A 14,355-nucleotide genomic window follows, 5' to 3' on the forward strand; every position below is an offset into this window, starting at 1 on the left:
AACCTGTGCTTAGCAACAAGAGAAGCCACCGTAATGAGAAGCCTGCACACCGCAACCAAGAGTAGCCCCCACTCGCCACAACTAGAGGAAGCCTGCACGCAGCAACGAAAACCCAGTGCAGCCAAAAATAAAATAAAAGTAAAGCAGGGTTATATTACTAAAATTTAGTATATTTAAAATAATCCAGCAATGCAAGCCTAAATTTCGTGGAGGATGGAGAGAATTCACATTTTGTAGTTGAGAAAAGTAAGGTTTACCTGAGTTCACTTAATTACGAATAACAGGAGGCAGAATTTAAACACAGGGGTTCAGCACTGAAGTTCAGGATTTTACAAGTCAGCTGGCAGACTTAAGTTTCTGAACCAGCCTTTGTTCCCAAAAGCCTTGAAGATGATGACCTATTCTCCTCCCCGTCTCATGTGACTTCCACTTGCTCTTTTGTCAAATGGCATCAATTCAATAAATTAAAGAAAACAGATGGAGAGGCACATCAAGTCGGCATTACACAATCCACTAAAGTAATTAAGCAATTACTTTCAGGAACACATTCCTCCCTCAAATATTATAATGTGTTGCATTATCAACATTTTTCTTACAGAGGATTAAGAGCATTAAGAAAATTAAGCATCATTAAGAGGCTTGCCATAAAATTACATAGTAAATTATTAAAACTAAACCCATTTTTGATTCATCAATGTGTTTTTGTTCTTTTATTTGGTAAGGATCAATTTAGTGAAGGGAAAAATAGAGAGAGGGAAGATGGAAAACCAAAGAGACTGGCATAGGCTTATCATGCCAGAGGAGATTAGTGGCAAGCTTCCAACTATGTGCTATAAAAACCTTACTTAGAGGTCTTTTCTCAATAAATTATCTAGCAACATAGATTGGAAAGGGAAAGAGAAAGTAGAGAGAGACTCATCTATGAAAACTGTGCTGATGTATAAATTCCTTTTTAGTATTCTCCAAAGTGAGCCAGCAGCTACCTAGCATCTGAAGGCAATCTTATCTCACACACACACACACACACACACACACACACACAGTGTCATGTCTTTGCATTGCATGAGAAAAGACTGAGGAAAAATGAAGGTGAGTCATTCACAGATATGGCAGTACAGCTGGGCACGGAGAGCTGTCACTTGCTTCTGTCAGGCCTGAGGGACTTTAATCCCTAGGTATCAGATCCTGCCCAGATGTAAAGCTGACCCTCACTTCTGCTTTCCTTAACACCAGTGGAACTGATTTCAAAGCACTGCAGAAGACGATTAATCAACTTACATGTGTTTGTAAAATGAAACTGATAAATTTGCAGGTTAGCATGACTATGACCACTTCTAACACATTAGCAATTTCTATTAGCCTAAATTTTATCACATGTTTTTTACCATTTGCTCCAAAATGGGAAACATAAGGTAACTGATTAGAAAACAAACAAACAAACAAAAAACTGTCAGATGGTCCTGGAACCTCACATGATATTAGGAAAGTGTGCTGTCTTGTCATAAGAAAACATTTTTGTGAAGAATAGATTCTCTATGTCATCAGGTAATATTATTGTGAATATCAGTAATATAAGATGGAGTTTAGGAGAACTGGCACAGCTATTAAACATCAGATTTTTAGAAGAAACCACATATGTTAATGAAGATCTGGATGAACTCATTCACTCACATTCTCTGCTTATTTTTACCAGGTAGAATACTAAGAACATATTATTTTTTGGAAATTTTTGGAGAGTAGAAGGTAAAGAAAGAAAGAACATCAATGTTCAGAGACTGAGTGTGTTGTATAATAAGTTGTGATGGAAAATATGGAGAGACTGATTAGTTTTTAAGCATTATTTCTTAAACCATATGTTTTAATAAAGGTATCACTTGGCAGAATAATTCTATGCAGGAGGCTTTATACAAGTGGAATTTTCTAAAGAGTTACAGTCAAAACTTAAAGGCAGTGCCTCAACCGATGACCATACATGTGCCATGGATTGGTAGCACCAATATTGTAGAGATGTACAGAAAAATGCATTTTTTGTCTCACATTCTTCAAGGAATTCAGTAAGATTGGAATGGGATCCAGAAAAGAAGTAAATGTAATCATTCCCTAACTGAGAACTATGCAATTTGGGAAACCACTGTCCCTGGCCTTTTTATACTAGAGCAATGGCCCTGCTTGAAGAGGGAGAAAAGTGCAAAGATGGCAGGGTGTTCAGAGGAAGCATAAAAGGTGCCATTTCCATTATCTGAAAGAACAAAAAGGGACCAGGTGCTATAAGTTTTGTAGCTTTGAAATTTAGACCTGAAAAATACAAAGACCATTAGTATCACTCTATTTGATTGAATCATTTTGAATAACCATCTGAAACTTCTCCCAATCTCCTTATATTACTGACATTCACAGTTATATTGTTGGTAATATATAGGTTCTCTTTCTCACAAAAATGCTTTCTTGTGATAAAACTAGCATATATATTCTTCCTTGGCGTGAATGTGAAGGGGTTTGGGGTATGGTGGGCAAGAGGGTTGAGGTCTGAATTCTTCCACTGAATTCAACTTGGGACGCTGAATTTTACATAGAGTAATCAGACACAGTCTCCACTTTGTGAAAATCTGAAATCAAGTTGCCTTTTTATAAGATTTAAGTGTCACATTTACTTAACTAAACATTGTTAAGGTAGTGACAGTCTGAATCAAGCTGATGAGAGCAGAATTGTTGCAATAAATTGGATCAGTGAAGATCTGAGTCAAAGGCCACCTAACACTTCCTGTTGTTTTTAGCACATTTTAAGCCTGATCACCAAGAATATTGTTTCAAGTCCTTCGTTCATTTAGACATGCTACAATATATGCATATCTAGGACTTGAAGGAAAAAAATCAGTCAATATGTAAACTTCAGCATTCCAAAACCTAAAAAGAAATTATTGAAAATTAATTGCAAAAAAATCTTGAATTGATGTGAAATGCCACTATTTTTGTCTAAATTATTAATAAAGAATTTCCACAAATCTATTTTGTGAAAAAATTATTATACTTATTGTTTATTCATTTAAGAACACCCTGACCTATCCAATAAATTAGATAAGGCTTTTAGATTGCTTACTGAAATAGAACAGAGATCTTCAGGGTCCTTCAGGTTAGATTAAAAGGGTCCAAGATGGGTAACTCAACCAGGAAACAAAACAGCTGCTATGAATTTTGAAAGGAAAAACAAGAATTGAATTGAATCCAAATAAAGCAATTGTTTTAGGATGCTGAAAATGTTAATTGGAAGATGCTAAGTAAAAATGATCACTCTCTGAAATCTAAAAATTTAAGTTTGATTCCACTTTCTTTGTAATTGATTAAGCCCCACAATCTCACTCGAGAAGAGGAAAATATATTTGCTGTTTTTCTCATACAGAGTCCTGGGATAACATAGGTGAACAGTACCTCTTGGATGTTATATATAATTGTGAGGTGCAGCTTGAAATTCTGAAGTCCAACATGGGGGGCAAAGTGAGAAATTAAATCCAGACCATCAGGCAAGAGAGGATAAGCTTGCTGCAGTAAAACACCACCCCATTATCTAAAGAGCTTGAAACAAAAAATGAATTTATTCTTCACTCACATCGTATGCCCAAACCCAACTCAACATCATCATTCAAAAATCAGGCAGATACAGAGAACATTAGAAGACATGGCCAGTCTCCATGCCAGAGGAAAAGAACTTTGAAGGAGTTTGCACTAGTAGTAGCGTACTGTAGTCCAGAAGTATAACATGCCATGTCTGCTCACAGCTCAGTGTCCAAAATGAGGTACGTGGTCCAGCTGACTGACTACAAAGACAAAAGAGAAGGGAATCTCACCATATATCTGGGAGGTGGAGAGGGAAACTATTTGGCAATTAGTAGTGACAGCTGCCATATCAAGATGTTTAGATATTTATCTGAGTTTGGGATATAAGGCAAAGGATTCAGAAGTAAAAATGTTTTGATTAATTGAAAGAATAGCATAACTCCTCAGGACTCTTAGTGATGAAGAGGTAAAAAAACTACTTAAAATTATTATGAAGATATAGCCACTGAACTAATGACAGGGGCTCTCTGTTTTCTTATCCTAGGATAAGTAGCCTTTCTGATATGGACAAACAAAATCTGGGAGGTGGGGCTGTTCTCTGTGAAGCAGATGTCTTTTCAGATTTTTTATATATATATATATATATATATATATATATATATATATATATATATATATATATATGAGGAATTTGAAGGACACTGGAGAGCCCTCACAGTTCTGACAAGATTCTTCTTTCAAGTTTACCCTGTTTATTTTCTGGTTAGTTTCTGAAATACTCTGAAAATATTTTGGGAGTGTCCCCCATGTATAATCTGGATTCCTGGCCTCTCTCTCTTTATATATACATGTTTTATATCTTTTCTAACATAATGGGAAGGAGACTACTTCTAACTTAGTATCAGGAAAATAATAAATGTGGGAGGCTCTATCTGGGCAACAGCAAGGGAATACTAGTATGGTAAAGGGATGTTTGCATGCTAATGTACATCAGGAAACACCTGAATAAATAATGCTCTCATAATGCTGGGTACATGGTGGGAAGAAAGTGAACTGATAAATACAGAATCTGTGGAAGGTATTCTTTGCCTTCCCATAATTAATCATAATAACCCCTAACATTTTTTAAGTTGCTTATCAATGGCAGGATCCGTGGAAAGTGAGGTACATGTATTTTCTAATGTAAATTCCTCAATATCTTATGAGGTCAGGAGGAGAACAGGGCAACGCAGTATTAAACAATTTTCCACAGAGCACATAGCTAGTGGAAAACCCAGAACATTAACCCAGATGGGCTGAGTTCAGAGTCATCTTAAGTGAACACCTCAGTGTGGGTGGGAGGTAAAAATAAATAGCATCAAACTTAAATTCATGATTTGATGAGAAGAATCACATAAAGGTAGACATATGGAGTGTGTAAAAAACAAGTGAGAGAATTCAACTTTAGCAGCTTGGGAGGAGTTAGGAGACGGTAAATAATGAAAACTAATGTTGTGGTGATAGTGCTTTTTTCCTCTCTCTTATCTCCAGAAGAGTTTAACAATGTTTCAGGATGTGGGACCGCAACTTCCTGTATTGTTTAATGTCTGTGGACTAGGGAGTCACCAACACCGAAACAACATCCCGTTAAACTTGGTATGCTACATTAAAGTGCAAAATCAAGTTTTCCTTCTAATTAAATTTTAATGCTTAAAGCTATTTTATTGAGAGCTTGATATAACTGTTTGCTCATCATCGTCCTTAAGCAAAGACTATTTTAAAAAATAAAACAACAAAAGTAGAATAGAAGCTAACCTAGAGATAATCTAAAGCACTGTAATAAAACTACAAGTCACCTATGACAATAAGGAAACAGGAACAGACCATCCCTGGATACAAAAATCAAGCAGCTCAGGGCTGCTTGGCTGAGGAGAGTAGAGGCAGAAATTGACTCAGCAATTGAGTTCAAAGATTGCAGTCAGCCTTGCATACACTTAAATAGACATTTAAGAGGTGGGTAGATTTCAAAATTTTATTGTATTAATTTATATTAATATAGATGAAAGAGAAAATATAAGGAAAGTTTTCTATTAGGAAAATAATTGCAGTAAAATAATGATTAAAATATAAATGCATATGCAAAATAAATCAATCTTGAAAAAATATACCTAAGGTATGGAATTTGGATTAAAAATATTTAGAGGGGGCTTCCCTGGTGGCGCAGTGGTTGAGAGTCCACCTGCCGATGCAGGGGACACGGGTTCATGCCCTGGTCTGGGAAGGTCCCACATGCTGTGGAGCGGCTAGGCCCGTGAGCCATGGCCGCTGAGCCTGCGCGTCCGGAGCCTGTGCTCTGCAACGGGAGAGGCCACAACAGTGAGAGGCCCATGTGCCGCAAAAAAAAAAAAAAAAAAATATATATATTTAGAGGATATATACTGAGTGGGGCAGGAAATTGCTACAAACAAATAAATAAATAAAGGTTGATCTCAGAAGCATTAGAGTAAACATTGAAACATATATATGGAAACTAAGAAAAAAATAAAGGTCATGAAGAACCTAGGGGTAAGATGGGAATAAAGACACAAACCTACTAGAGAATGGACTTGAGGATATGGGGAGGGGGAAGGGTAAGCTGTGACAAAGTGAGAGAGTGGCATGGACATATATACACTATCAAACGTAAAATAGATAGCTAGTGGGAAGCAGCCGCATGGCACAAGGAGATCAGCCTGTTGCTTTGTGACCACCTAGAGGGGTGGGATAGGGAGGGTGGGAGGGAGACGCAAGAGGGAGGAGCTATGGGAACATATGTATAACTGATTCACTTTGTTATAAAGCAGAAACTAACACACCATTGTAAAACAATTATACTCCAATAAAGATGTTAAAAAAAAAAAGTAAGCTGGGAATTTTGGTGTAAGGTTTAGACAAGAAAGGAGAAGCCTCTCCAATTAGAATAGTTACTCAAAGGTTAGAAGTGTAAGTAAACAGAGCCTATAAAGGGAGCATGTATTTTGGGCTTTGGCCCCATGACATTCCAAAAGTGAAATCAATGGCTTGCAGTAAGATCATGGGTTATTTATTCATATTTTCAGGAGATGATACTCAATTTTCAGAATCAAGATTTCCAAGCAGCCAAATACCACTTATATTAGACTGGTTTAAAGATCAGGACCCTCATCATTGTGCAACAGTTATTCTTAAGTAAGTAAGCATATTAAAATATTTAATTTAGTGTATTGAAGGAAACTTCAAAAAGGTTCTTCACTTGATAAAACAGAATAAAATATACCCCTACCTAGACAATATATAGATAATGTTAATATCATTTAAATATCTCCATTATTTTGTCCCAACAAATATTCTCCAGCTTCCTCTCCCATTGTTACCATAATAATACAGTCGCCAATCCAATATTAGTTGCCTCAGAGGGGATTGGGGGAAATGACTGGAAATGGATGTTAGGGAAATTTCTAGAGTGATGGAAATATTATATATTCATAGAGTTCTGGGTTGCTTGAATATACATATACATGCTAAAACTCATCAAAATATAAACTTGGAATCTATATTTTTACATATAAATTATGCATACGATGTTACGTATAGTTCAATATAATGAAACAGAATGAAGGAAGAGGAGATGGGAGAAAAGGAATCGATAAAATATGCATATAGATAATTATTTTCAACTCATTAGCTGCAGAAACAAGCAATGATATAGCTCACTAACTGTTGGAAGAGTGTTATCAGGGTCCATTCTTACTGAATTTTTATAAGATGGAATACATATATACACATTTATAAACATATAAAAGCACATATATGATATCCTTGTTAGCTCTGAGATGATCCACTGTCGATGGAAAAATGATGATGCTGTAGCAATGTCGTAAGTAGAAAAGAAAATGATAGGATCTAAAACACCTTTGGTGGAATTGACTTTAACAAGAACTGCAAAGTTCACCTAAATGAACTGAAATGTGGAGTGGGTGCAGAAAGTGGTAGGTATGTATATCTGCTAGCTGGAGTCTATGGAATTTCTCTTCTGATTGCCTCAAATTTTTCACAAAATTAGAAAGAGGGGCCTTTATCTGGAATGTGGAAGGAGGAGGAAGTGTTTTGTACTTGAAAGAAGAGGAAAAAGAAAGAAGCAGTCAGACAGGAGAGTAGGGAAATAAAGATCAATATCTGGCAACATCAAGACTCCAGTTGAGGTTTGTAATTATGGATCCAAAACAAGTATGTAGAGGCAGAAGAACTGGACTTTCCAGCAAATGTATTTTAAATCCAAGAAAATGGCTACTGCACGATTTTGCTTGGTCCTTAAAAGCAGAGTGAGTACTCAGCCAGCATATGAGAAGAGAGGTCCAGAAAACACATTTGGAGTTTACGATTAAAAATTTTAACCCCTGGCCCTTTTTTCTCACCTCAACACTAATCTTGTCATAAATCTTATTGCTACTTCTGATACCTTGGCATCTTCTCCTTTCTTCAAATATCTTTTCCACCTCCCTACATCAGCCACTATTTTGATAGTCATACCCTAAAATTTGGCCACTGCCAGTAACTGCAATCATATAAGAATCTAGGCTGTAACCGTTTTGCATTCTGACCTTTATCTCTTAAAAATCACATCCTTTGACAGAACTACAGCTCTGTCAAGGAGATTATATTGATCCTACCATCTTTGCCATATCCCTCATTCCCACTCACACCTTTATTTTTCTTCCCATGACCTATCACTACATTCAATCCTCCACCTACATGCTTATTTCCTTACCTTCCTCTCAACTTGTGGGAAAAATCAACTTTAGTTCATATTGACTCTGCCTGATCTCATTCTCACCCATGCATCTAGATGTGGCTATTGAAAACCATACAGCTATGCCATAGTCTCAAGTAAGTGAAAGAAAAATAAAGTTAAGGGAGTTGCTCATCATTTCTAACACTTTCCCTAGTCTGTTTACTCTTCCATTCCATGCCCATTTCCCAACCATTTTGTTACCATACATTGATACGCCTCAAATACATTACAAGTTTGCAAAATATATGTTCCAGTACTCACAGAGCAGTTAGGAGATGTCTGGAGTGACTTATAGACCCTAGTTACCCTGCAATTACTCCCAGTCACCTCCAGCTGTGAGCAGTCTTACATGTCTTCCAGTGTTTTGCACAAATATAATTTTCCAAGTGTACCATGATATGAAAATATTTTGAGGTACTGTAAAAAGTGACTATTTCACAACTTTCTTCTTAAATGTTAAAAGCTTCTCTCGCTTCCTCACTCTATGCTGATTGCCTGACTTCTGACATCCCTGGAAAATAAACACTATAGCAGATTTTGTTAACATCATCCCCACCAGATTGACCAACCTGAAATCTTACCTCTGTATTCTACCATCCTTTCTTTCGATATGGATGAAGGTCCTATCCAATTCAACCATATTATTTTTCACTAAATTCCATTATCATTCTTCCAGTCAAGGATTTTATTCCTGTAATTTTTCCCTTTTCCCTACATCTTGCATGGTTCTGTATGTAATGGTTCATTTTATCAGTTTATATCCTATCAGTTCACCTCTCTTCTCAAGAACACTTTATCCTGAACTCATCTCCTGTTCCCTTTATCAAACTCTTCAAAAGAGCTATCTTTAGCTTTTTTATCTAAATCCCATCTTCCCCTTCTCTTCTAAATACATTCCAATTAGAATTATTTTATACAAACTACTCTACAGAAACATTGCTTGTCAAGATTATTAATGACCTTCATGTTGCTTATCATCAATACTCAACTTTACATTTATTCCCTTTCATGGTAGGGAGAATAAGGAACCATCTAAAGACCTGCACATCCTAATCCCCAGAACCTTTGAAGGTTTCATGTTACACAGAAAAGGAGAATTAAGGTTGTTAATCAGATGATTTAAAAATAGTTTACACTAGATTATCTAAGTGGGCCCAGTGTAATCACAAGGGTCCTTAAAAGTGGAAACAAGAGGTAGAAGAAAAGTCAGTGTCAGAATAATGCAAAGTGAGGAAGATTTAACTGACCATTGCTGAAGATGGAAAAGAACCATGAGCAAGGAAGGCAGACAACCTCTAGAAGCTAGAAAATGTAAGGAAACATTCTCCCTTAAGCCTCATCATACACTTCAGAGGTTCCTTTGCATGTGCCTTAACAGCAACTGAATGGCTACATGTGAGTCCTAGACTTCATTTTCTCTGTCTATGGTCATTATTTATTTTACACATTCTATTGACTTTGGAACCGTCTAAAGGCTGATGACTCCCCAAATTATTTATTTATATTTTTAAGTAAATCACAGTTTTATTTATTGAAAGGTTTTTTTTTTTTTTGGAAAAGTTTATTTATTTTTGGCTGCATTGGGTCTTCGTTGCTGCATATGGGCTTTCTCTAGTTGCGGCGAGCAGGGGCTACACTTTGCTGTGGTGCATGGGCTGCTCATTGTGGTGGCTTTACTTGTTGTGGAGCATGGGCTCTAGGCACGTGGGCTCAGTAGTTGTGCCTCATGGGCTCTAGAGCACAGGCTCAGTAGTTGTGGCACACGGGCTTAGTTGCTCCGTGACATGTGGTATCTCCCTGGACCAGGGCTCGAACCTGTGTCCTCTGCACTGGCAGGCAGATTCTTAACCACTGTGCCACCAGGGAAGCCGCCCCAAATTATCTTTTTAAACAATGTCTCTCCTCTGAATTCCAGACTTATATGTATCTACCTGCCTCCTTGATATCTCCACTTGAATGCTTATTGTGATCTCATATTCAGTAATTCCAAGACACACTTTCTTTTCTCCTACCCCCAACACTCCCCCCAACTAAAAAAAAAACCAATACTGGCTCATATGCAGACTTCTCCACCTAAGTAAACGACATATCCATCTTTGCATTTGCACAAAACATTGTTGTAGTTTATCCTTGATACTTTTCAAATCCTAAATGCAGTTCATTTGTAAATTATGTTGGCTGTGTCTCCAAGTTTACAAGTAATCTACCTCTCCATTTCTGATTTCACTCCTGACCTGCTATTATTTGTGTGAACAAACATCCCTCTACTTTAAGATCTTCTCACTTGTTTTTCCATTGGTTTGTAATAAATCCAGTCCCCCATGTATCTACATGGTTTTATCCTCTCACTTCCTTCAGATCTCCCAAATGCATCATATTAAAAGCTTTCTTTAGTCCCCTTCATTAATCGCATTCCTTTCCCCAGGGTCATTCTACACTTATTAGCCTACTTTATTATACTCATGAAACCTGTCACATTCTTATATATTTTTTATTTGCTTATTATATTCCCACATCAGAATATAAGCTCCATGAGGGTAGGTTTTTGTTTACCTCTGTATCCCTTCTACCAAGAACATGATGCAGCAATGCATAGATAATAAATATTTATTAAATATTTATTTATTGACTGTGAACAAGACTTTAGGGAATGCTATATCTCACCAAGTATACAGATGCAAAGTTTTCATCCCAGCCCTTATATTAACAGAAATAATGTGGTTCAATTTGGTATTGAGAGTGTTCTGCTTCCAATATCCTTTATTTCTCAGGAATATTAATATTTAATAATTAATATTCTTGGGTATACAAATTCTGCATTTTCAATTACATCAGTTGCAAATGACAAAACTAAGAGAGGCAAGAAAAGATACTGTTTAAATTTGTGTTTTTCATTCTAGGAATAAGTTTATTACCTCTTAGAGACTGTAAGATACTTTCTAATCTTTGGAAATGAATAGGAATTATCAAGTTTAGATACAATGCAGAAGAAAAACTAGAGAGACCTGGAAATGATTTTATTTATTACACATGACAGATATGGTTTATTCAGAGACACATAGTCATTGTTCTGAGCTATGAAATTTCCATCATCGTTAGCTTTCCTTCTTTCCCAGCCAGCATTATTTCCCAGTCCTATAGCCATAGCTCAGAAGAAACATATCACCTACAACACACACACAAACACACACACACACACACACAGTCCAATAATCCTAAACTGTTAACATTCTGAGAAGGAGTGAGAATGTGACAGCATGGGATAGGGAACCAGGATGGTGTCATAATTGTGTGATGAGTTTTGTGTCCTTTTGAAGTAGCATCCCTACAGCTAAATTTGCTTACCTTTAAAATACAGACACTCCAACTCTAATTCTTGGCAGCATCAGTTAGTAAGAAAATTATTTGCTTTGCTGGGGAATCTTTCACTTTACTTTTCTTTTTTAACAGGGACATTGTACACAATCTCCTTTCTGGGCAAAACATCCAAGGTGGTGAAGACAGTTGTTAATATCTCCCTACTTCCCAAATCTGTATATTTACAAGAACTCAGACATTATTCTTATGAAAATTATGTTCTCCTATGCTGCCTCATATGTGTCATGTTCTAATGTAAGTCACTTAACAATATCTCCTCCTAATATATATATATATATATATATATATATATATATATATGGTTTTCAGTAATTATAAATTACAGAGTATTTAAACTTCTTATGTCTCTTAAGAGTAATTATACTTTTATAGGAGTCAGAAGTTTAAATATAAAAGGGTATAACTCTAGGGACACTCTATCATTACGGTATTTATAATACACCTGGGAGTATACAATATTGTCAATCACTTTGCTCCTGCTAGTGTCAACTTATTCATATATTCTCTATGTTTTATCCTTGTTCTTAACTTAGACATAAGCAATTTCACCTTCAATTTGACATATCTAGAAGTTCCTTTTAAAGTTTACTTTAAGAAGTACATAATAGCATATTGAATGATATAAGATGACATAAAATATCTCTGTACTATTTTTCTTTTGAAACATTTAAGCTAAAGGAGAATCTAAAGACAAAATAATTTGAGAACAAAAGGACAAATTTACTCACTGACAACTTGCACTTTGTGTTTCTTGGAACCATTATTCTATGAGCCCAGAGAAACTTTTCAGAATCCTAACTATCTTGCTGGAGAGAATACATAGAGTTCCTGAGATTTCATTAAGGAGAAAGGCCCAGATGAACTCAATCTTCCATATCTTTCAGCCAAAGCAAAAGGCATGTGAATAAAATAATCTCTGACTCTCCAGATCAAAACTAAATACCACTAGAGGATTTCAATCAACAGTCAGCAAAAATAGCAGAGAAATCTGCCAGGCAAGCCCTGCTTGAATTTTGATGGCCCAAATCATGAAATATTACAAAACATTTGTTTCAGTAATTCACCAAAACTGTGGGTAGATTCTTATGCGACAAATAGTAATTGTCTAACTGATTTATTTTTACCAGTTTATTATAAATTTTAATTTGTTCTACCAGTTCCATAAGCCATTTTGTGTTCTTTCTTGTTCCTTTGTGATTAATTTATTAAAAAATAATTCTACTCTCTCTCTAATATAAATTATAACTTTTACCATATTTGAGTATGGTTTTGGGTTCTAAATATATTTTAATTTCAAAAACATGTTAGTATTGTGAAGGCAGATACATTTAGATTAACCCATAAATTTACCCATTTTGTTAACTTTTTTTTTCCTTTTGGTTTCTCTAAGCTTCCTTATGGGATTAGTTTTTGTTTCTTCTGGTAAAACTATTTTTTCCTATTTTTGATATGATTCCACTAGTATTTTTTTTCCTTTTATTTGTCTGTAAGACTTTATTTTAGAAGAATATTTTTTGCTAGTTTATAATTCTACATGGGCAGTTCCATTTTGTCACACATTAAAATTTTAATTCCATTGTCTTCTAAAATATATAATTACTATTGAAAATTTAACTGCCATATACAGCTCCTTTAAATGTAATATCATTTTATTTATATTAATATTTTTTTTCTTTTCTTTTATTGTTTTATTCCTGACATTTTGGTTTTTGTACCTATCCTTTGCATTTATTCTTCTTGGAATTTGTTGTGCCTTTTGTGGCCTGATATTTCCCTATTTTCAAAAAATTTAGTATTTATCTTTTAAGTAGTTCCCCTATACTATTCTCTCTCTCTTCAGTTATATGCATATTAGAATATTTCACTAGATCTCTTTCTTTATAACATTTTCAATAATTTCTATTATTCTGCTTTGTTTTTGTATGAACCATCTTCTATCTTTTGATGTGTCCAATCTGTTCTTAAGTTACTGTATGGGCAAAATTGCCAATCTTGCTTTTTAATTTCTTAAACATACTAAGACAAGTTATTTAAAAATCTTTGTCAGCGGGAAGATCTTAAAGATGGCGGAGGAGTAAAATGTGGAGATCAACTTCCTCCCCACAAGTACATCAGAAACACATCTACATGTGGAACAACCCCTACAGAACATGTACCAAACGCTGGCAGAAGAACTCAGACTTCCCAAAAGTCAAGAAACTCCCAATATACCTGACTGTCTGGCTGACAGGGTCTGGTGCTCCAGCCGGGTGTCAGGCCTGTGCCACTGAAGTGGGAGAGTCAAGATCAGGACATTGGTCGACCAGAGACCTCCCAGATCCATGTAATATCAAACAGTGAAAGCTGTCCCAGAGAGCTCCATCTCAATGCTCCACTCAACGAGCAGCAAGCTACAGTGCTGGACACCCTAAGCCAAACAACTAGAAAGACAGGAACACAACCCCACTCATTAACAGAGAGGGTGCATAAAATCATAATAAAGTCACAGACACCCCAAATCATACCACCGAATGCAGTGTTGCCCACCAGAAAGACAAGATGCAGCTTCATCCACCAGAACACAGGCACCAGTCACTTCCACCAGGAAGTCTACACAACCCACTGAAACAACTTTAGCCACTAGAGGCAGACACCCA

Source organism: Aethalodelphis obliquidens, unplaced genomic scaffold (genome assembly GCF_003676395.1).
Source record: "Aethalodelphis obliquidens isolate GAN/ISIS:26980383/991018 unplaced genomic scaffold, ASM367639v1 scaffold35, whole genome shotgun sequence".
NCBI classification, from domain to species: Eukaryota; Metazoa; Chordata; class Mammalia; order Artiodactyla; family Delphinidae; genus Aethalodelphis; species Aethalodelphis obliquidens.